The following is a 22462-nucleotide window of genomic DNA, read 5'->3' on the forward strand; positions in this document are numbered from 1 at the left end:
CCATGGTGACACATAGAATGCTTAGTAAAATGGCATTCCTCTACCACTGGGGAAAAAAACCCAGGCCTTGGAGGAACATGGGCAATGCCGATGGCCTCTTTTGTTTCTGTAATGCACATACACTCAGTAATTTCCTGAGATAGTTTTTCAGGTTTCAAAACATCCATGCACTCCAGCTCTCTTCATCTGTTGCTGGAGAGCTCGTTCTCTCATTCTCTGGAACACAGAGCTGTGCTGCTCGTAGACACTCAGCAAACACTTGCCGAATGGATTTAAAGTGAATAATACAGGGAGAATTATCTTGTTAACTGAGCCTGCTGGTTTCAATCGCCATCACATACACACACAAAATGACAGACAGTGAAGCATGTTTGGAGAAGGATCTCTACTCAGTGCAGACCTTTGAAAACGACCTGGTGCTGGGGTGCCGCCCCAGACCAAAGAAGCTGGAACACCTGGGACTGACCTCCAGGCTTGGGTGCTTTCCAGAAACACCCTGGGTGGTTTCGCAAGCAATCAAGGTCACACGGGTGGTTCCAGGGTTAATTTTGGTGCAACAAGTATGAGTGTCAGATAACAATGCACTTTATTCAATACTTTGACTACCCAAGGAGAAGGCCTCAGTTCACCGTCAGTGAGTCTTCCATCTCTTTACCTCTTGTTCATGTGCCTTTTAATATATGGACCACAAGTTCAGAGCCTGGGCAGATAATGGCATCATTTTCAAATTTCATAATGCTTTTTCTGGTACACTCAAGCTCCCAGTACCTGCCAGAGACATAAAGTTGAAAGAGGCAGAGACTCCAGCCTTTGCTGTCTGTCTCCAAAGATCTCATACACGTCTCTACAAAAGTGAAAGAGTGATACAGTAATATCACTTACAAGGGGCTATGACCATGATCTAGCCCGAAGAAGTGAGGGAGGTGTTCATAAAAGGGACTGAGCAGAGTCTTGATGACAGAATCATGTGGGGCAAGGAGTATATCTTTCAAGCAGAAAGATCAAAAAAGAGTTCTAAAGCTGTTGGGGAAAGGGCCACTTGGCAGAGCTGGAATGCGCAGCAGAGGGATGAGTCCCAGCAGGAGGCGAGATGCACGCGTCCCCTGAAGGAGGCCATGAAAGGGGTACCTGTGTGACACGTCACCACTGTGACATTTACCCAGAGGGCAAGTGGTGCCTGGAGAAGATTGGATGAAAAGGTGCCGCATTCCTCAGGTTTCTGCAGAGATGCAGAACCAATGGGAGTGTGTAGAACCAGAAAAAAGAGATTTCTTATAAAGAATTGACTCACACAATTAGGAAGAATGGCAAGCCCAAGTCTGCGGTTTGGGACAGCAATCTGGGGACACAGGAGAGCTGAGGGTGCGGATGAAGTAAAAGGAACAGTCATCTGCTGGAGAATTGTTCTCTTCCTGGGGGACCCTCAGTCCTTTTGTTCTATTCGTGCCTTCAACTGATAGGACGAGGCCCACCACATTATAATATAAGGCATTCTGCTTTTCTCTACCAACTAAAAATATTAATCTCATCAAAAAGCACCCTTGTAGAAACATACAGAATAATGTCTGACCAAATATCTGGGCACCTCATGGCCCAGTTGATACATAAAATTAAACATCTTGAGTCCACCCCTTGCCAACTTGGCACCTATATATGTGTCTAAATAAAGACAATAACAAGGCCATACTTTTGCCCAGCGTGGTACAACTATTCGTGCCCGTCTGGATATGCACTAACCCTTTCCCTAGTAGAGGAAGTTAAGTCCTTGAGTGATGTTCGTGCTTTTCCTTGATATCCCATAACTAAAGAACTGTGATGTAAACTTAACAATACTTAAATACTATGATATAAAGTCAGTATATCTTATGTCACATGACTAGGAGATACAAGAGGAAAGAAAATAAAGATGTATACACACATACAAACATGTCATAACAAAATAGTAAAGAAATACATCAACTGCAGGCCGGGAGCAGTGGCTCATGCCTGTAATCCCAGCACTTTGGGAGGCCAAGGCAGGTGGATCACAAGGTCAGGGGTTCAAGACCAGCCTGGCCAAAATGGTAAAACCCCATCTCTGCTAAAAATGCAAAAATTAGCCGGGCATGGTGGTGTGCACCTGTAGTCCCAGCTACTCAGGAGGCTGAGGCAGGAGAATCACTTGAACCCGGGAGGCAGAGGTTGCAGTGAGCCGAGATCACACCACTGCACTCCAGCCTGGGCAACAGAGCGAGATTCCATCTCAAAAAAAAAAAAGAAGAAGAAGAAATACGTCGACTGCAGTCATTGTTTCTGTGACGGTCCCGCAGTTGTAGCCAGTATCTGTCACTTCCTCTTCCCCTGCCTGCCCTGTATTCCCTTTGCCTTCAGCAAGTGCCTCTGCTGGTTGTGATTCTTTGCCTGGTGGTTGATCCAAGTCTTCATTCCTGAAGGGTCTGGGCTATTTGCAGTCCTGCCTGGAATGAGTTGTTTTCGTTTTCCACTGGCCTTCATCACAGGGTTTGGTAATACTGAGAGACTCCCTAAGGAAGTTTCTGTATTGCAGACATACACTTCCTTACCTCCATTGTGGCATCCTTGGAAGCCAGGATCAATCACCCCAGCCAGCACTGTAAGCCCCTCCTTTGTCTATTGATTCAAAGGAATTTGAGGAGTCCTCAGTGGCTGGGCAGCAGTTTTCACCTCCGGTTCAACAGAATCGTCATTGGTTATTACATTGGGGATTACATTGCAATATGAGATTTCGATGAGGACACACATCCAAACTATACCAGCATTCCCTCTAGAACCAAAACTTCTAAGCCAACAGAGCATAACGTTGCAGGAATGAGAACTTAAAATATTGCTAGAGGGTCGCTAGGGGTAACTGTGAGGAGTGCCACTTCCACTTCCACCCCTCGATTCCTGGACCCGTGAGTCCTGGTTGTCTGAGAAACAGCACTATGCATTGCACATGGATTCAGAGCATACACAGCCTTCTAGGAGCCTTCCCCATCCCTGCAGTGTTGTCACCCAGTTGGTGCTGTAACTGAGTCTTCAATGGGCCATCCCACTGTTCTATCAAGCCAGCTGTTTCAGGATGGTGGGAAACAGGGTCAGACCCATGATTTCCACGAGCATGGGCCCGTTGCTGCACTTCACGCTTCATTTCCTGTAAAGGAGTTCCACGGTCAGAAGCACTGCTGGGTGGATATCATGACTGCGGGGAAGACGTTCTGTGCTTCTGCAGATGGTCGTTTTGGCAGCAGGGAAGGTAAGGAAGGCAATCCATATCCAGAGTATCTATCCCAGTAAGCACAAAACTGTGCCTCCCAGCATGGAAACGCTTCAGTGTAATCATCCTGCACCAGGAAGCTGACTCACCCCCTGGGGAATGGTGCCATAGTGGGGAATCAGTGTTGGCCTGTGCTCCTGGCGGATTAGACACTCAGAGGTGGCTGTAGCCAGGTCAGCCTTGGTGCATGGAAGTCCATGTTGCTGATTCCAGGAATAACTTCCATCCCTGCCACCATGGTCACCTAGATCATGAGGCCATTCATGGCTGGGGAAAGAGGCTGCCTGGTGTCCACAAAAAGGGTCATCCTATCCACTTGATTATCTAAATCCTCTTCTGCTGAGGTCACCATTTGAGGAGAATTCACATGGGACACAAATATCTTCATTGTTTTTAATCATTCAGAAGGGTTTATGCACATACCACTATTCTAAGTTTTCTTATCACCAATTTTCTAATCAAGTTCCTTCTAAGTTATTGAGCTTCCAGCCAAACCAATGGCCGTAGCCCATTAATCAGTATATCATCACATTTCTGGCCATTTCTCCTTCCAAGCAAAGTGAACAACCAGGTGCACTGCTCAAAGTTCTGCCCACTGGTAGGATTTCCCTTCACCACTGTTCCTCATAATGTCTCAGAAAGGGGCTGAGCGCTGCAGCTGTCCATTTTCAGGTGGTGCCTGCATATCCTCTAGAACCACCTGTAAACCAGGCTTCTCTTCCCATGTCAGCTGAGCATAGGAAACTTCCATGAGGCCATAGGCGCAGGCCGGGAGACAGAAGGCAGGGCAGCAGCAGTGGGATCATGGTCATTTAGGCCACTTACTCATGTAACTTGTACCTTCAGGAACTGCTCAGGCAGACCGCATGTCTACCACCTCTGTTTGATGATGGAGTGATCCTGGGAACACTCATGTACAACAAGGTGAGTCAGATAACACCCAGTTCATGACAGGAAGCTCAGATGACATGGCAACGTGGTGGCCCATGGTAAAGCACTCAGTCTCTACTAAGGCCCCATTGCAGGCCAAGAGCTGTTTCTCAAAAGGTTGTCTGCAAATAATGACAGGGCTTTTCTCCAGAATCCTCAGGGCTTGTGACGTGATTCACCTATAGGGGCCTGCAAAATGCTGTGAATAGCCTGTCTGTCCACCACTCACATCTCAGGTACCAGTGCATCTGGGCTTCCTGCGCCCCACATGGTGGAGTAGCTTGCACAGCAGACTGGGCCTGCTTCAGAGCCTTCTCCTGCTCTGGGCCCTACTCAAAACCAGCAACTTTTCAGGTCACTTGAGCAATGAGCGAGACTAACACACCCAAGTGAGGAATATGTCCCCTCCAAAATCCAAAGACACCCTCGAGGCATTGTGCCTTTTTTTTGATCGTCAGAGGGGCCAGAGCAACAACTTGTCCAACACCTTTGGAAGGAAATCCCAGCATGTCCCTCACCACTATACACTTAGAAATTCCACTGAGGTACATGTTCCCTGAATTTTAATCAGGTTTATTTCCCAAGCCCTGGCACATAAACGTCTTATCGATGAGTCTAGAGTGGTTGACACCTTCAAGCTCACTAGGTCCAAATGGTTATGAGACACTGAAGCTGGGAACTCAATCCCTGAGTTCATCCTTGTCTTGCCCACCTTGTCTAGTGACATTAGGACAACCAGTCGATCTCAGCATTATTTGTTAGTTTGGCAAAAATGTTCAGAAGCATCAGAAGCACCATCATTCAGACCTTTTTTCTCAGACGTGTTTGATGAGGCATATTCAGTGGTTGTAAAATTATGTGTATCTCTACTGCTCAGTCATGCCATGGCCTGCCTGTGCCTCCTTTACTACTAGAGTTGGAGTGATTCGTGTCTTTACATCTAATCAGGTTAGAAAATAAATGTCAGAAAACCCAAAAACAACTTAGAAAATATACCCTTAGGATTCTGTTCCTCTAGAAATACTTTCAGTACTGCAATCTGTATTAGCTGGAGTTTTCCAGAGAAACAGAACCAATAGGGTGTATGTTTTTATAGATGGAGATTTATTACAAGGAACTGGCTCAAGTGACTAAGTAGGCTGCAAGTTCAAAGGCAAGTCTGGAGAATCATTCTCTTCCTGGGGGACTGTCAGTCTCTTTACGCTATGCGGGCCTTCAACTGATTGGATGAGGCCCACCACATTATGGAGGACAACGTGCTTTACTCTACTAATTAAAATGTTAATCTCATCCAAAAACCCCCTCGCAGAAACACCCAGGATGATATTTGACCAAATATCTGGAGGCATGGTGTGGTCCAATCAAGTTGCCACACATAATTAACCATCACAGGGGTGTCCTGTTCTGGCTTTCATTTCAACAAGATCGTTCTGGATGCTAATTGGAGAACAGAAGGTTTTCACTTTTGCAAGAACATTCTGGGGGTTGGTGGAGAACAGATTGATAAAGAGACTTACAGGCAGACTTAAAAAAAGAATATTTGTCATGTAAGCATAAGGTATAAAGAATCACAGAACAATGAGTGCCTCAGGCCCCAACAACAGATCAGGAAAAACAATAACTGTTAACCTTGAAGACACTGCAGACGTCCTCCATTCTCTTCATCTTCCCTTTCATGGCACCCTGCGTCTTCCCGCTCCCTTCTCTGATTTGTGCCTGATTTGTGCCTACTGTTTCCTTGCATTTCTGTACAGTTTTGACACTTACATTTGTATCTCCAACAGTATATTCTCAACATTCCCGTAATTTCTTTAGCTTTGCACATTTTGAATATTACATAAATTGGGAAATACCATATTTATTTTTCTAAGGTTTGTTTTTGAACTCAGCGTCTTGGTCCTGGGCTGTACCTGCTTTGACTGTCTGAAGCCGTGCATCTCCATTTCAGTGCTGTCCAGCATCGTGTATGCACACCACCCCTGGTTTCTCCATTCCATCATCAATGGATGTGAGTTGTTTCCACTTGTTTTGTTTTGCTCGGACACCTAAGGATTCCAGAAACAGACTTGTCCATGCCTCCTGCCACTGCAAGTGGGGACAGTCTCTCTAGGATGAAGGTCTAGGTCTGGGAGTGGGATCGCGAGGCCAGGGGTATGTTCACCCCCAAAGCCAGTAAGTAAAATCACCTCCTCTTTCTTTCTCTTTCTCTTTCTCTCTCCTCTCCTCCCCTCTCCTCTCCTCTCCTCTCCTCTCCTCTCCTCTCCTCTCCTTTCCTTTCCTTTCCTTCTTTCTTGAGACGGAGTTTCGCTCTTGTTGCCCAGGCTGGAGTGCAGTGGCGCAATCTCAGCTCACTGCAACCTCTGCCTCCTGGGTTCAAACGATTCTCCTGCCTCAGCCTCTGGAGTAGCTGGGATTACAGGCATGCACCACCATGCCTGGCTAATTTTGTATTTTTAGTAGAGATGGGGTTTCTCCATGTTGGTCAGGCTGGTCTCGAACTCCCCATCTCAACCACCTTCTCTTCCAAAGCACTGGTGTTTGTTGACACTGCCTCCAGCGGCATTTCAGCTGTGCCACATCCTCACCGACACTCCAGCTTAAGAGTTTCATGTTGTTGGTAGAGTGTGTGTAAGTCTGATGGGTTTAAAAGGTGCTTCGTTTTGTTTTAATGTGTATTTCCCAGTAGCTCTCATGAATTTATGAGCGACTCAGAATTCCTCCTTTGGAAAGTCTTTTCAAGTTCTAGTGCCCACTTTTCATTCCATTATCTTGATCTTATTGAAAAATGTGTTATGGGAGTAATGTATATGTTTTGGAAACCTAACCTTTCAGCTCTCTGTACTGCAAATACCCTCTCCCACTTTGAGGCTGGTCTACTTGGCTTTATAATGGTGCTTCCCGGCACTTTTCACATCCTAGTCCACAGAAAAAATTCTATCATCCATATTTCAGTGTGCCTCCCTGGCACACACTGCATTCAGTAGTCATAGAACGTATATTCTATTCAGGTCACATAAAATATTTATGAAAATGCAAACATACTGAGCCGTAAGCAAATCTCAACAGATTTCAAAGGATAGGTATTATACAGATCGGATTATCTGACTTCAGTGCAATCAAAATGGAAATCAGTAATTTTCAAAGGTAACTAAAAATGTCATAATTTGTATATTTTTGAAAACATATTTGTAATTCACTTATGGGTCAAAAAATAAATCTTGATAAAAATTAGAAAATATTTAGGACTATACAGAGACAAGGATCCTGTTTGGCAAAACTTGTGGGATGCAGCTACAGTGACATCCTGAGGAAATTTCACAGCCGTAAATGCTTATCTTAGAAGAGAAGAAAGGTTGACAAGTAATGAGCTATATATCCGTATTATCTAAAAATTAAAGATACAACTAAAATTCAATAGAAGGAAGGAAGAAATAATACAAGTAAGAGCAGAAATTAATAAAATAAATAAAATAGAAAATTAGCATCTAACAGAAAGGATAAACAGGAGCAGAAATAAAAATACGTAAGAACACTTTGAAAGCAAACTAAACTGTCAATAATTGTGAGTAAATTTCCAGATTGGTAGTTAGAATTAATAGGAATGTTTATTAAGCTGTCTACAAAATACACACCTCTGCAACTTTTAAATTTTATTTTATTGCTTCATATGTTATTGGGGTACATGTGGTATTTGGTTACATGAGCAAGTTCTTTAGTGGTGATCTGTGAGATTTTGGTGCACCCATCACCCTAGCAGTATACACTGCACCCTATTTGTAATCTTTTATCCCTCACCCCCTCCCACCCTTCCCCCCAAGTCCCCAAAGTCTATTGCATCATTCTTATGCCTTTATGTCCTCATAGCTTCGCTCCCACATATCGGTGAGAACACATGATGTTTGGTTTTCCATTCCTGAGCTGCTTCACTTGGAGTAATAGTCTCCAGTCTCATCCAGGTCGCTGCAAATGCTGTTAGTTCACTCCTTTTTATGGCTGAGTAGTATTCCATTATACATATATGCACCACAGTTTCTTCATCCACTCATTGATTGATGGGCATTTGGGTTCATTCCACAATTTTGCAACTGTGAATTGTGCTGCTATAAACATGCATGCGCAAGTAGCTTTTTCAAATAATAATTATTTTTTCAACATACCAGTGGCAAACAGAAATGAAAGTTTAAAATATCCATTACAAAGCCACCAACATACTAAATACATAGGGATAAATCTAACGAAAGCTCTGCAACACTTCTGTGGGATAAAATATAAAATTTTATTGATGTAGTAAAAAATCAAATAACTGGAAAGATATGTCATATTAACGGATCTGAAAATTCAATATTTTAGAAACGTGTCAATTCTTTTCAAATTGATATATAGATTTAGTGCAATCCCAGCAATTCCAATCAACACCCTAATATTTTGTGTATGTGTTTGCATATGTGTAACTTGACAAGATCATTCATCCTAACATTTAAACCAACATGGAAAGGGACAAGAAGAACCAGTCTGATGTGGAAGGAGAACCAAGGGAGGCAGACTTTTTCTATCAAATAGCAGAACTATGATCATTAAAAAGCACCAAGAATAAGGCAGCAGACCACTGGGACAGAATAGAGCACTCAGAACCACTCCCAGACAGACCTGGACACCTCATTTGTGACCCAGCTGGCATGGCAGAGCAGCTGGCAGAGCAGAGTGTGGAGAGCATGATGCATTCAGTAAATGGTGCTGAAAAATTGGGGTTTCCTGCAAAAGAAAAATTCTAACTCAAACTCAGGTCGTATGCAATGACCGTTTCAATGTGGATTAAACAATAAAGTGAAAGGCACATCTGCAATCTTTAAAGACTAGGAAATTGTAAGGCTGGGCGTGGTGGCACACGCCTGTAATGTCAGCACTTTGGGAGGCTGAGACAGGTGGATCATCTGAGGTCAGGAGTTCAAGACCAGCCTGGCCAACAGGGTGAAACCCTGTCTCCACTAAAAATACAAAAATTAGCCGCATGTCGTGCCTGTAATCCCAGCTACTCAGGAGGCTGAAGCAAGAGAATTGACTAAACCTGGGAGGCAGAGGTTGCAGTGAGCCAAGATCACGCCACTGCACTCCAGCCTGGGTGACAGAGATAGACTCCGTCTCCGGGAAAAAGAAAAAAAAAGGCTGTAGAGAATACATGCAGTTGCTATTGAGAAGCCAATTACTGCTGCCTAATTGTCTAAGAGTTTAAACTACCTGCCTTTTCTTTCTAGTTGCTTTAAGATGGCCTCTTGTCTTTAGTTTTCTGCATTTCACTAAAACGCAGTTTAGTGCATTTTTACTAAATGCATTTTCTGCATTTTCACTAAAATATGTCTAAATGCAGCTTGTTTCTTTGTTATCTTGTTTAGGATTAACTGCACTTCCTGAATATGTGAATTGCTGTCTTCCATCAGTTCTGGAGAATTCTAACCACTGTATTTTCACATGCTGCCCCTGTCTATTACCTACTCCCCTATTCTGGCATTCTCAGTGGGTACATTGTATTTTTCAGTCCATGCCTCGTGTCAGTGTTCTTCTCATATTGTATCTTTCTGGCCTGCGTTTTGGATGATGTTCTCAGATACATATTTCAGTAAAATAATTCTCTTTTATCTGTGTGTAATCTACTGTTAAACCCATCTATTGCGTTTTCATTCTCATCCTTATCTTTGTGCGGTTTTTTTACACTTGTAATTGGCTCTTTTTATCATTTGCTTGATAGTTTTTGCTTGATAGTTTTATATTCTCTTGCACTTTTCTCATATTTTCAATTATTTATTTACTTAAACCAACTAAACATACCTATTTTACAGTTTGCACCGGATAATGCTAATATCAAACATTTCACATAGTTATTAAACCATCTGTTGTTTTCCGTAGCTCTTGTTCACGGTGCCTAGTTTTGCCGTGAGTTTATAATTTTTGCATGAGTTTGTATTTATTCGGAGCTTCATCTATGGGAATTCCCTGCCATCTGTATTGAAGGTGGCATTATCTCCTTTCGCTTCTGCAGGTTCCCCAGGACATTACCAGCCAGGACTACTTTAAACTAAATTCTCAGTTTGCAGTTTTACAGACTTGGTGGTAATGTAAATCCAGTCCATAAAGCTGATTCCTCAGATTATAAATTTTCAGGGTAGATTTTCCCTCTCAAATCTTCCTCAAGGTTTGAGACAGACAGTTGGTCATCCAGTCCCCAAGGGGTGGATTTATTTCCACTTTACCTTACAGTAAGTTTGTAGCCCTTTGGGGACCCAGCTTTACTTGGGAAGAGCTCCTGTTAGACTCACCACCTTGGACAGATGCTGAGCTTCTTCCTGTCTCTCCTCTGAGCCCCTGGAGGCTCAAGACGGAAGCTCAAATGTCCTGGGTTGTCAAATGCCCTCAAGGCAGAGCCAGCCTCTTCCTGTGCGTGTGACCTCCTTGGGTCCCCAGTAATAATCAGTTGCTGGCTTCCAAATGCAGCTTACTTTCTTGCTGGCACATCCTGCATTTTAATGTGTGTGTGTGCACTTGTGTGTGTGTGTGTGTGTGTGTGTGTGTGTGTGGTGTGTGTGTTTAACCTAGCATTTTTAGATGCTTTTGGTTGGGGGAGTTTTTACATCTAGCCCATATCATTCTGCCAGGAGGCATTCTTTCTAATAGCTGCATAAAATTCCGCATTATAAATGACCCACTTTTAAAATCATTGATGGACGGGTAGTCAGTTTGTTTCTGGACTGTTTTATTTGTTTTTGACACAAAAAAGAACTATAAGCACACATCTTTATGAGAATGTGCCCTCATTTCCATAGGATCAGTTCAAATATCAGGATAGTTGTGTAGTGATGTGGGCTGCGTGTAGATTCACACAGATTCACAAATACATCTGGAGTATTTGACAGTGGGTATGTCTGCCCCTTCTTTTCACACAACTTGTTAGTTTGAAAAGTTTCAGATCTACACGCTAGTTCCCAGGCAAGTATAATGAGCATACACCAAGACACACACACACATACACACAGAGATTCATCCATGTGGTTTTATGGTCTATTCTGTTTTATTGAACCATGTGAATGGTGCAGCCGTCAGGACACTTCATTACTAAATATATCAACATGTATGTCCTAAGAACAAAGACAGCTGCAACACTGTTTTCATACACAGGAGGCACAACAGTTATATCATTTTATGATCTAAAATAGATTAGAATAAAATACAATCAAACTTCTCCCATTGCCCCAGTAACACGTGTTACAATCTTTTTATTTTTTATTCTAGGAAAACCTCTAGGAGCAATTAAAGATGACAAATTGCCTTTAGTTGCAAGATTCCCTTAATTGCCTGTAATCCGGTGCAGTTCTCCTGACTTTATATTTTTTTATTTTTTGTCTTTCCTGGTATGGATCTTGTGATGAGTCCAGGGCAGTTATTTTGCAGACAATTCCTCAGGTGTGTTTCTCTGATCTCTTCCTGGTGAGGTGGTTCGGGGTAATCATTCTTGGTTGGAATTCTGTGCAGGACATGCCCCTTCGCAGTGCTCCCCTTAGAGAATGCATGAAGCTACCTTGTCCCCATTATTCATCATGTTAAGTTTGACCACTCAGTGAAGGTGGTTTCTGGCATTTTCTCTTTTATTAAGTGATATTTTGCCTTAGTGATTAATAATAAGTTATGGCGCTGGCCTTCGAGGCAGCATGGAGATCCTCTTCAACGTCATCTTCCACCCAGTGATTTCCACATCCATTGATGATCTTTGCCTGAATCACTCATTATGATGGTGGCTGTAAAGCAGTGATTTGCCATGTCTTCTATTCCTCTACATTTATTAGTTGGTGTTTCTTCTGTAAAAAAGAGCTTTCCCATATAGCCTAAGTTTTTTCAATGTTGGTCTGTTTCTTTGTCTGAGTGTGGACTCATGGTTTCCTTTCTCTTTTTTTCTTATTTGGTAACATATAACCTATTCCAAGAGCTTTTATTTTGATGCTAAAATTGCTCCAAGCCCTGGCCAGTGGGAGCCCCACTGAGCTGGCTCTGGTGTCCTTTTGTTCTGTCCCTACAACTTTAGACACTTCTTTATCTTTGTCATATCAAGATGGTCCCATTTCTTCATGCTCTGTCCTATTCCAGCCCTTGCACCCATGGGGTCCTGTGGAGCCCTGATTCCTTTTGGTGGGGAATGGTTTGTGGACCCCAGCACCTTGCCCCTTTGTGGAACTCTCTCCTCCTGGACTCTATGACTGGGCTCTCCCCGGCTCCACCCTGTACTTGTCTGATGAGGTTCTACTGGCCTCTTAGATAGTGGTCCTTGCCATGGTCCTTCCCTGGTGCCCCTACGATCCTCTTCCAGCTTCTGTCTCCTTGGGGGACTTCACCCCTGCAGTGGTTTCAGGAATCATTGACATGCTATCAACTCCCAAGCTGCTCTCTCCCATTCTAGACCATATCCTGACCTCCCGCTGTTCACAACTCCCTACTCCACCATCCCCTCAAAGCCCTGCAGACATTTCAAACTCCTTCACTTCACTTCCAGCTAAAGGCCTCACAACCCACCCTGTCTCCCACACTTAAACACATCACATCTTTCTCTGCCACCCAGTATCTCTAGTCACCACATTCTGCCAAATCTGCCCCAGAAATGTCTTGTGCACCGTGATACCCTCTCTAACACCACCATTGCTATGGAAACACCAACTCTCACTTAGATGACTGTCTCCCGTTCCAAACTCTTTGCCACTGGCCTGATCTGTTTTGCCAGAATTTCCTCCTCAGAAATGAATGAGATGGGATGTGGGTCATGGGTCCCTCAGACACTCTCCACGTCCTCCCCGGGAGTACCCTGACTTTCGTAGCCACACACTTTCACCTGGTCATCTGGCTGTGTCCTCTCTAAAGGGATACAAGCAAAAGGAATCATGTGGGACTTCGAGGAGAGCTGAAAGGCTCGACTGAACACCCCTTTGCGCCTTCCTTCTTTCTTCCAGCCTAGGCTGTGATCCAGCAGTCCCCTCAGACCATGTGCTGAGCCTGAAGATTGCAGCCATGTGCTGGAGGCAAGGACAGAAAAGGAGCTGGAACCTCAGATGACACTTTGGAACTACTATTTTCTGCCATGTCCTGGATGCTTCTTCCACCTGGGGGATATCAACATTAATCTTATTTAAGCCACTGCTTGGGGTGGGGAAGGGTGGGCCTCTTGTCAGCAGCCACCCCTAACCCCAGGTGACAGAGCACAGCATAGCAGTGGGGTACATCACCTTGGGAACCAGCCACTGACTGCGTTAGAATTAGTGCCTGGCCTTCGTCAGGCCACCTAACTGCCTAAAGGTTCATTTATTTCTTCTCTTCTCCACTGCACATCTCTTCCCACTCTCATTTGGTGACTAGTTTCTATCTGTGCTTCAATATCTAAGTTAAACGTCACCTCAACGGAAGACAGGCTTCTGGGCCATGTTCTGCATCTGGGTCTGGACATGGTTACATGTAAGTATTCACTTTGGAAAGTCACATCCTTAACACTTATAAATTTTGATATCTATCTGTCCACATATAGATGACAATAGCTGCAGGCATAGGTGTAGGTACAGCGGCGGGTGCAGAGACAGGTACAGATGCAGATGAGATATAGCCGTAGCTGCAGATATAGGTGTAGGTATAGATGCAGGTGTAGGTGTAGGTACAGGTATGGGTGCAGGTACAGGCAAAGACATAGGTTCAGGTGTAGAGGCAGATGTAGATACAGGTGCAGATGCAGGTGCAGGTGTAGATGCAGGTGTAGGTGCAGATGTAAGTGTAGCTGTAGGTGTAGATGTAGGTGCAGGTGTAGATGTAGATGTAGGTACAGGTCTAGGTACAAGTGTAGGCACAGGTGTAGATGCAGGTACAGGAGTAGATGTAGGTACAGGTGTAGGTACAAGTGTACCTACAGGTGTAGATGCAGGTGTAGGTACAGGTGTAGGTGTAGGTGCAGGGACAGGTGTAGATGCAGCTATAGATGTAGATGTAGATGTAGGTGCAGGTGCAGGCATAGATGCAGGTGTAGATGGAGATGCAGGTATAGGTACAGGTACAGATGTCGGTGTGCAATTTCAGGTACAGGTGCAGGTGTGGATGCAGATATAGTCATAGCTTAGGGAAACCATCCCTAACCATCTCAGGCAGAATCAGCACTTCGTTCATATCTCTGAGATTTGACATCTTCCTTACTTACCTGTAGCTCCTGGGTCTTCATGAGTGGCAGCTGAGCTCCACATCTCTAGGGCCAGCCACACTGGGGCGCACACAAAACACCCAGTAAATGTCCATAAACACATGAAGGAGCTGGAATTCTTTATGTGCTTGTGTATACTTTGGGCCTTTAATCATTTCCATGTGCCTAATTCCAGTTGCATGAAGTCACACTTCCTTTATTGAGTCTCAGATGATTTTCTTTACATTGTACAAAAATTCCTCCCGAACCTGGGAACTGGGATTTGGAGAACAATCTCTTCTCCCTTCTTTCATTTCCTTCATGGCTGAATATGTTTAATTAGCATCCTCTTGACCTTTCCATGTGGAAAATGACTCATCTTTGGGCCTGTCCTATGTGGAAGCCTCCCTCTCTGCTCAGGCTGAGTGTCAGAGGGACTGTTTTGTGGGTTCCCTGAGCCAGCCTGGCCAGCTTCACAGCCAGGCTTCCAGTGCAGAGAACACCACCCTCCCTGGCACTTACAGAAGAAAGAAGACAGAGGAACAATGTGTGTTAGAGTCAAACATGCTGGTCTTATGTAACAATCAAGGTAGGGTTCCCAGGATTAACAGAAAAGAAAAAAAGACATCCAGTTAAATTTGAAGGTCAGATAAACAAATAATTGCTTGGCATATGTAGGTTTCATGCAAGAAACATTTTTTTTTTCTTTTTTGAGACAAAGTCTTGCTGTGTCACCCAGGCTGGAGCGCAGTGGCACGATCTTGGCTCACTGCAACCTCCGCCTCCTGGGTTCAGGCAATTCTCCTGTCTCACCCTCTGGAGTAACTGGGACTACAGGTGCCTGCCACCACATCTGGCTAAATTTTGTATTTTTAGTAGAGACAGGGTTTCACCTTGTTGGTCAGGCTGATCTCAAACTCCTGACCTCAGGTGATCCAACCGCCTCAGCCTCCCAAAGTGCTGGGATTATAGGCATGAGCCACCATGCTTGGCCAAGAAACAATTTTTTAATGTAATGATGCCTCCAAATATTATGCAGAACATACTTACACTAACAAATTTGACTGTTTAGCTGAAATTTTAATATAATCGGGGGCTCTGCATTTATTGAACAACTCAAGATCACAGTGCATTTTGCCTAAGCTGTGTCACTGCGCACAGTCTTATCATCCTATTTATTCCTCACAAAAGTCTAGTGAGATGGGCAGAGCAGATGTCATTAGCTTCATCAAAATGAAGATATTTAACAAAAATCAGAAGACTACAAGTGGCAAAACTTTTACCGAACTCAGGCTTCCTGGCTTTAATTTGACCATATCCACACCTTTGCCAGTGACACAGGTGACCTTCCTGCAGAAGAAGGTGACTCACCTGCTTCCTGTTGGTCATTACTCAAGTGCCATTTTCCACTAGGAAGCTCCTGGCCCCACCCTGCATCCACATGGTCAGGTTGATCTCAGACCCAGGCCAGGAAAGGACTGCATATCCCATCCCCCCAGCCACAGTTACCAGCTTATGGCACACACCTAAGACCAACCAATGAGACACAATCACTGGACTTTGGCAGGAACCTACTGGGAGAGATGTCTCTCTCTTGGATTTCCAACGGAACAATGCTAGAGCACTGGGGGCCATCTTGCCACCATGAGGGACATGCATACCTAAGAATTCAGCCATCAGAGAGAAAGCAAAGCCATGAGAAAGAGGGAGCAAATCCTGACAGAAGTGATTTGAGCACCTGGATCCAGCCATGCCTGAAGTCCATTGACCTGGGCTTCTCAACTGAATGTCCTGCTTAGCTCAACCCAGGGTTAGGTAGATCTCTGTCACCTACTGGCAAAAGGGTCTGGAACATCCACTTCCATATCAAAATGTCAATCTTTAGGAATTTTTCCCTGGGCAGAATTCTGACAAATATTTCTTGAGTACTTGCTGCTTTCTAGGGACTGTGACAAGCACAGAGGAAATGGCAGTGAACCTGCCCTCTGCCATGGTGGAGCTCATCTTAGTGGTCAGGCAACTCTTTAACGTGCCACAGCCAGGCTGTCTGCTCAGATTAACAGGACATTGGAGTGACTGTCCTCTGGTCTAGTCACGCCCCTCCCAAATGTCCAAATCCCGAAGAGCCAATTCTCCAGGCAACATCACTACTTCTCACCCTCTCGAGAGTGGGCCCACCACAGGCCATGAGGGCTGTCAGAGAGAGCACTGTGTACTTCTCTGTGCACCAGTTATCTTCCAGCACTGAGTCATCTTCCAGCACTGTCCCCAGATCTGTCCATTCTCCCACAGCCACCGAAGGAATAAATCTTGCTTAAAACGTGGACATCCCAGCGCTAAGACCCCAGCAGGCGATGAGTCCTACCTATTCCCAAGATTTACATCCTGAGTGTGAAAGTCAATAAAAACTAATTAAATGTTTACCTCATTTCCTTGGTAATGACCCTTACATGCCACTAATTGTCAAGCTGAATCTATATGCAGGCGTTCCCTCTATTGGGGTCAGAGCTAATTTCTGCATACACAAAGAAACATCACTGCAGTTATTTATACCTGCGGCCGGTATGTTCTGTGCAGATGCTCGTGAGCTCATTTCCATAGGAGGTGGAGTTGGAGCCGAGATTTCAGTGCAATGAGCAGGGAATTAGGTATGCAACAACCATGAACAATAATGAGAGCCATGCACCTAATTCCCCGGCATCATCTTAAAAATTTGTTTTATTAAATAATGCTGTAATGTTATGTTAAGTAATGCAATGTTAAGTAACATTGACTTCAGCCTCATTAAATAATCTCCTTAACTATCATACTGGAAAACTAGTATCATTAGACAAATGCTATTTGTCATCAGCCATGATGTAATTGTTACAGAAGATTCCGTGCTAAGGAATGAATTAATAAACAAAGCACCACATATAGTGTGCCCTCCCCAAGGAGCACAAAAAGAAAAGTGAGAGAATCTGAAAGATACCTTAGGAGAGAGAGAACTCATAGCCTCCTCTGTTCCTTAAACCCAGAAACAGCCAGATAAAGCACCAAGGGAAAGACACCCGTAACCCCCCACTTTAGCTCTGGCTCCTTTTGAGCCGGGCTGAAAGACGAGCTCTGGGACAGGCATCATCTTGACCTGTTGCTGGAACAAGAAGGAGGCAGCACGTGAATAGGACTCAATAGGTTCACTTGCCAGCCTTCCTCCCTAATCAAGGGAGACTATGGAAAAACAACATGAAATAGCTTGAGAACTCCACCCTTCCCGTGTGAAAGCCACAATCCATAAAGGGGAACATGGGGATACGTGCTTGCCTCTTATGACCTTATTCTCAGTGGTGATCAGCAGAATCATGGGCGTCCGAAGATGTCCACATTCTACTCTCCCAAACCAGTGAATAGATGAGGTTACATGACAAAGCACCACATATAGAGTGCCCTCCCCAAGGAGCACAAAAAGAAAAGTGAGAGGATCCGAAAGATGCCTTAGGAGAGAGAGAACTCATAGCCTCCTCTGTTCCTTAAACTCAGAAACAGCCAGATAGAGCACGAGTTACATGAGTTACATGACGAACGGGAATGAAGGCTACTAGTCAGCTGACCTTATAGTAGGGAGATTATAGTGCTCTGTCCGGGTGGGTCCTGTGTCATTCCAGTCTCCTTAAATGGGGAAGAGGAAGACAGGAGGCTCATAGAGAAAGAACTGTGTCCGTGGGAGCAGAGTCTGAGAGATACGATGTGGGACTCAGCCCACCATGGCTGGCTGTGAAGATGCAGGAAGGGGTCTCCAATCAAGGAATGCAGGTGGCTTATAGCAGCTGGGAAGGGCAGGAAAGCGGACCCTCACTTAGGGCCTCCAGAAAGGAATGCAGCCCTTTGGATGCCTTGATTTCAGCCCAGTGAGGCCGTGTCAGACTCCTGGACTCCAAAATGAGAATACATACATGTTTTCCAAGCCACTATGTTTGTGGTAATTGGTTAAAGAAGCAGTAGAAAGTGAATGCATCTGTGATTCAGGAAATTCTTGGGCACTGCACAGCTGTGCAGAATCAACACCACCAGGTAGGCTCCCACCACCCACAAGCCAGCCCTTCCAATGACTCGGCTGTGAAACTTGGCCGCTTCAACATAAATTTTATCAGCATCGGAGAAGAGAGAGGTTCGGCAGAGAGAAAGGGGTGAGCAGACACGTGGCTGCCCTCCATCAGAGCTCAGCGTGGGGAGGGTGGGGCCAGCTCTCTGTGTGCTGAGTGAGTGGCTCCCAAGCCCCTCTCCCAGAAGAGCACCCTCTCCTCAGCCAGTCTTTCTTTTGAGCAATTATTTGCTTGATTTTAGAGCTGAGAAAATGGATCTTTAGATGGTTTAATACATATCCAGAGCCCTATTGAGTAAGATACCTCTAGGGCAGGATTGGAACCCAGATGAGTTTTGGCTCCCAAGGCCAAGTACAAGGCTCCATGATTTTAATGCATTTCCGTCAGCTAGAGGTAATGGAAAGATTAGTCTTGTTTGGGAAATATCTATCAGGTTGGTGCAAAAGTAACTGCGGTTTTTGCAATTAACTTTAATGTCAAACCACAATTACTTTTGCACCAACCTAATACTTTCAACTTGTGGCTTGGTTCTTGTCTTATCTCTGCTAAGGGGTCTTGCCAAAAGGGATCTTGAAGCTACATCCAAAATCAGTCTCTGGAGACGGATAAACACAACAGCCCTCTATGGCTTTGCCAGGCTCATGGTTGCGAGGGCTGAGAGTGAGGTAATCCTGAGGGCCTCTTGTTATTAATCCCACCTCTCATGTGTACACAGAAATGCAGCCCACTGAGTTCCCGGTGCTGCAGGGATATCAGCTCACTGAGAGTCGATGGCCACGTCTCTTGTGTGTATACACAGGAGTGTACGCCAGACTAAAAAGGCAATAGTAGTATTTGCATATGAGAACTCTCCCTGCACTGGCAACAGCCCATTTTATGCTGAGTAGAAGTAAAAAGGGCATGATGTGGAGGGCAGCTCTAGCTGTGCAACAGAACTTTCTGTGATGATGGAAAGGTTCTAGATCTGCCCTTTCCAACACGGGAGCCACCAGAAACACGTGGCAACAGAGCACTTCTGTGACTCTTGGGACTGAGAAACTGAATATTTTGATTTCATTAATTTCACTTAATTTAAATTTAAATGCCCACACATGGCTAGTGGCTCTTATATTTGACAGCATAGAATTGAAGAAATGTTTTTGAACTTATAATTGTGTATAAATCTCATTTTCCTCATTTAAAAATGTCCTTCAATCTGGAGTATGGCCTGGGTGCTCTGACACATCTGGAGATATTTTTGAGTGCTAAAGTGAAGCTGAAAAATGTGAGTCCAGAGTTAAAAATGGATACTCCAGTGGCTAGTGGGCTTGGAATGGTCAGCTTTGCAGACAGGCTCATCCCAACCTCCAGGATCTACAAATATAATCCTTGCGTGAAAAGCCATGTTCACTCATCCATCATCCTGCCATTGCTTCAAAAGACCTTTAGTCTGGATGTCTTGTATCTATTTCTTTGGTTACTGTACCTGTCCATTTGCATTTCACATCATACCTCAACTGGAATACCATGCCCTGAGGTAGCCCACATTTCATTTGATTGCACTTGCAGAATTAATGCAAGTGTTAATTACAACTATCAATTAAAAATGTAGTTCATCATAAAAAACATCCTTGAACTTTTTGGAGTTCAGAGAACCACGGTAGACAGGTGCCTGGTGGAGTGGGGACAGATGCCTGGGCCCAACTCTCCCTCACCAGGGTAACCTGTTTTCATATCTCACTCTTAGAATCCAGTGGAAGAAGAGCCGCAGAACCACTGTCATCCTGGCGTGATAAAGACCACTCGAGACACACATTCTTCAACTTCACTTTAACACTCACAAATATCTCCAGATGCGTCACAGCACCCAGGCCATAATCCAGATTGAATGACATTTTTAAACGAGGAAAAAGAGATTTATAGATTTACTTGCCAGTTTCCGCGTTTTGATCCTCATACTAAGCACCATCCATTTGACACGCGTTATTTAGGATGCTGTCTGATTGGGCTTCCCAGGGAAGTGACAGCCCGTGATTCTCTGCCCCAGCTATAGGATCTCTGAAATTAGCCATCCTCATGCCATGGAACTGAAGAGGAGAAGATTGTCTTTTCTCCTTGAGAGCCCATATTCTATTCCACACACTGTCTATGAAGTTATTTTATTGATCACACAGGATCGGAGGTCCTGTTGAAATGTGATCTCTCAAAGCGAGACCCTGAAGGAGTGGTGTAGGCATCTCTTAAATATTTGTTCAGCCTGCGGCTATGCTTTAAGCCAGTTAAAGGGTGTGGGATAAACACAGCAGACCAGGTGCACAGGCTTCCAGAGATTTCAGGAGACGACTGGGGGCTGCTACGCAGGGAAGGGAGGTTGCACTCTATGAATTATTGGCATGAATACGTCAACATTTATCACTCCCAAGGAAAGACAAAGAAACCAAAACCAACCAGGACTTTCATGAACCACACACGATCAGGTGGAATACAGGTTCCCAATAAGTGTTCCTTGAGAACCCAGTCTAATCTGTCAGGGTTCTTTGCTTACAATTCAAGAGACTCTCATTCCAATTACATTAAGGGAAAAAAAGAATTTCTGTGGAAGTGGTCTCAACCCTGACTATTCTTTAGAATCACCTGCCCAGAGAACACTATGATTCGGGAAAAAAAAAACCAAAAAAAATTTCTGGGCGTAGAGCTTAGAGAATCAGTATTTTTTAAGCTTCCCAAGGAATTTTAACTTGCAAAGAGGTTGGTCATCACTTACCAGAAGGTCTGAAAAGTTATTGTTTGGGGGAAGACTGGAGAATTGGACTTAGGCATGGAAGCCCCCAAAAGCCCCATGGAGGGTTCAATAGCCAGGCTCCCAACAGAGATGAATGAGAGTCCAGGGGCAGAGCTCCAAGGGGCCAGGTGACTGTGCCCAAATGTGGCCACGCCCTCCGGCTGCCAGGCTGGAGGAAGGAAGCAGCTGCCCTCATCCCTTGGGCCCCTGAATGGGAGGCAGGTCTCAGAGCTGCCTCCCTCTTGCAGCTCTGCACAGCACAGGCAAGATGAGTCCCCCACAGCCAAAGGGAAAAATGGATGCTTGAACCTCCAAATCGCCCTCTGCAGTCATTTTCTCTGGATGTCACCAGATGCATGATGGGATAGAAAAATGCATATTAGTCAAAAGTCTGTGGGCTCATCAATCCATGAATGATGAAAAAAAACCTGTGGTATATATATACACACGCACCATGGAATACTACTCAGCCATTCAAAGGAACAAAATAATGGCATTTGCAGCAACCTGGATGGAATTGGAGACTTTTATTCTACATGAAGTAACTCAGAAATGAAATGGCGAACATTGTATGTTCTCACTCATAAGTGGGAACTAAGCTATGAGGACATAAAGGCAGAAGAACGAATGATACATTGGACTTTAGGGACTTGGGGGAAAGGGAGGGAGGGGGTGAGGGACAAAAGAGTACACATTGGGTGCAGTATACACTGCTCAGGTGATGGGCGCACCAAAATCTCCGAAATCACCACTAAAGAACTTATTCATGTAACCTAACACCACCTGCTCCTCTAAAAGCTGTTGAAAGTTTTTTAAAAAGTAAATCTAATTACCGGTGCTACAGTAAAATTTAAAAAGTCTGCAGGCTAGAAACAAATTGTATAAGGTCTTTGAACCCAAGAATGAATATAGGATATGTTTTTGTTTTTCAAAGTATTTTTTTTAATAACCTCAAAGCCTCCCATCCCATTGTGTTTTCTTATTTACCATTTTAACGATTTTAAAGAACACAATTCCATAGCATTGGATACGTCACGATGTTGTGTCTAGTTTTGGAACTTTGTCATCATCCCAAAAGGAAACCCCAAACCCAATAAGCAGTCACTCCCCTCCCTCAGCCCCCAGCCCTGGCAGCCAGTAGCCTGTTTTCTGTCTCTGTGGGTTTGCCTATTCGAGCATTTCATTGAAATGGAGTCATAAATCTGTGGCCTTTGTGTCTGGTGTCT

This window comes from Trachypithecus francoisi, unplaced genomic scaffold (assembly GCF_009764315.1).
Source record: "Trachypithecus francoisi isolate TF-2019V2 unplaced genomic scaffold, Tfra_2.0 Lachesis_group21, whole genome shotgun sequence".
Taxonomy (NCBI): domain Eukaryota; kingdom Metazoa; phylum Chordata; class Mammalia; order Primates; family Cercopithecidae; genus Trachypithecus; species Trachypithecus francoisi.